Raw genomic sequence first — 2170 nt, forward strand, 5'->3', positions numbered from 1 at the left:
GTTAAGAGAAAACACATGAAGAGACATAATCTCGAAACCTTTTAGATGTGTTACCGGGCTTGCGGTTCTGATTAGCCAACAAAGCATATTTTTAAATTTAGCTAAAGAGGAACAAGCACACAGCAGCCTTTGTGGCTTTGTCTGCCCCACCCACTCTCACTTTTGGAAGTAAATCCAGGAGTAGGCAAGAAAACCAGATTGCTCTTTTTCTCTGAATCATTTAGTTTTCAGGCTCGCTGGGCAGGCACACTCTGTTAATTGACTGCCTGACATTTTGCTTCAGGGTTGACATTTAAAAGAGAGCAGGTGGAAAAGAGTCAACCTTGTAATCATCTAGATCTGGTTCCCCACCATCAATCTGTTGTTGTTCGGTCGCTCAGTCATGTCTGACCCTGTGACCCCATGGATTGCAGCACACCAGGCTCCCCGGTCCTTCACTGTCTCCCGGAGCTTGCTCAAATTCATGTCCATTGAGTCAGTGATGCCATCCAACCATCTCATCCTCTGCTGCCCTCTTCTCCTCCTGCCCTCAATCTTTCCGAGCATCAGGGTCTTTTCCAATGAGCTGGCTCTTCACGTCACATGACCAAAGTATTGGAGTTTCAGCTTCCAGCGATTACTTGAAAGATAATGGAAAATGGCTTATCCATTCTGGGTCTCTATTCCTTTTACTGTAAAAGGAATAGAAGGTGCTGGATGAACTTCTCATATCCCATCTCATCCTCTAATCATGATTCTGAGATGAAAATTTCCTTCAACAGGTTGTTTTAAAAAATCATGGTGCATGTAAATGGTTACATATGAGGAAACAAATAAAACTCATAGTGTCAAAGATATTGACTGACGCTGGGAATACATATTAATATGTATATGAAGGAAGTAGAACCAAGAGATGGAGAAAGAACCCTAGTAAATTGTTTGAGCTCCTTGATACAGCCATACCTGAAGCAGTAATACTCCTGTATCTCACAGTTACATGAGCCAAAAAAACTCCCCTTACTCCCCCACCTATTTTAGCTTAAGCCTAATTAAGATGGGTTTACTATCAGTCACAACTGAAATAATACTAGTACTGTATATTCAACCAAATTTTAAAAATATTTTTACTTATTTGTTCACTGGGTCTTAGTTGCATCATGCAAGATCTTTCATTGCAGCCCATGGACTCGAGATGTGGCGTGTGGGCTCAGTAGTTGAGTGTGTAGGGTTAGTTACTATGTAGCATGTGGGATCTCAGTTTCCCAACTAGAATTGTACCCATGTCCCTTTCATTGTAAGGCAGATTCTTAACCAACAGACCATGAGGGAAGTGCTTGTGTGCTTAGTCACTCAGTCGTGTCCGACTCTTTGCAACCCCATGGACTGTAGCCCACCAGGCTTCTCTGTCCATGGGATTTTCCAGGCAAGAATACTGAAGTGGGCTGCCACACCCTCCTCCAGGGGATCTTCTCAACCCAGGGATTGAACCCAGGTCTCCCACATTGCAGGTGGATTCTTTACTGTCTAAGCCACCAGAGAAGCCCAAGGATACTGGAGTTGGCAGCCTATCCCTTCTCCAGGGGATCTTCCCAACCCAGGAAAGGAACTGGGATCTCCTGCATTGTAGGCAGATTCTTTACCAGCTGAGCTACCAGGGAAGCCCCTTGCAGCCAATTTTATAGAAAAAAAATTTATGCACAGAATAATATTGGAAGAATAAACCCCCAAATATTAATAGCTGTTATCCTGAGTGATACGATTAAAAGCTACTTTTTATTTTCTTCTGCTTACTTGTCAGTATTTTTCAAATGCTCCAAAATTAGATATTACTGTTATAATTTTTAATGTTAGTTTAACACATGACCCCCTAAGAAACTGGGCGGACTGTTTCATGTCGTAGACAATCTTGCCTCCTTGTTTTGGCCCTTTTATCTGAGTTTGATTTGATACATGATTGATGCTTTTTTTCGAACAGGTCATTGCTCAAGCCTTCAATTCTGTAAGAGGGTGGGCAAACTTCCTCTAAAGGGCCAGACAGTAAATATTTGAGGCTTTGTGAGCCACACACCCTTCGTGGCAACCACTTAGCTCTGCCATTGTGTCGTGAAAGCAGCCCAAGGTAATTTATAGAGGAGTGAGCATGGCTGTGTTCCGAACTTTATTCAGGAACACTGAAACTCAAATTTTATAT

The sequence above is a fragment of the Bos javanicus genome, chromosome 20, assembly GCF_032452875.1.
Source record: "Bos javanicus breed banteng chromosome 20, ARS-OSU_banteng_1.0, whole genome shotgun sequence".
In the NCBI taxonomy this organism is placed as follows: Eukaryota; Metazoa; Chordata; class Mammalia; order Artiodactyla; family Bovidae; genus Bos; species Bos javanicus.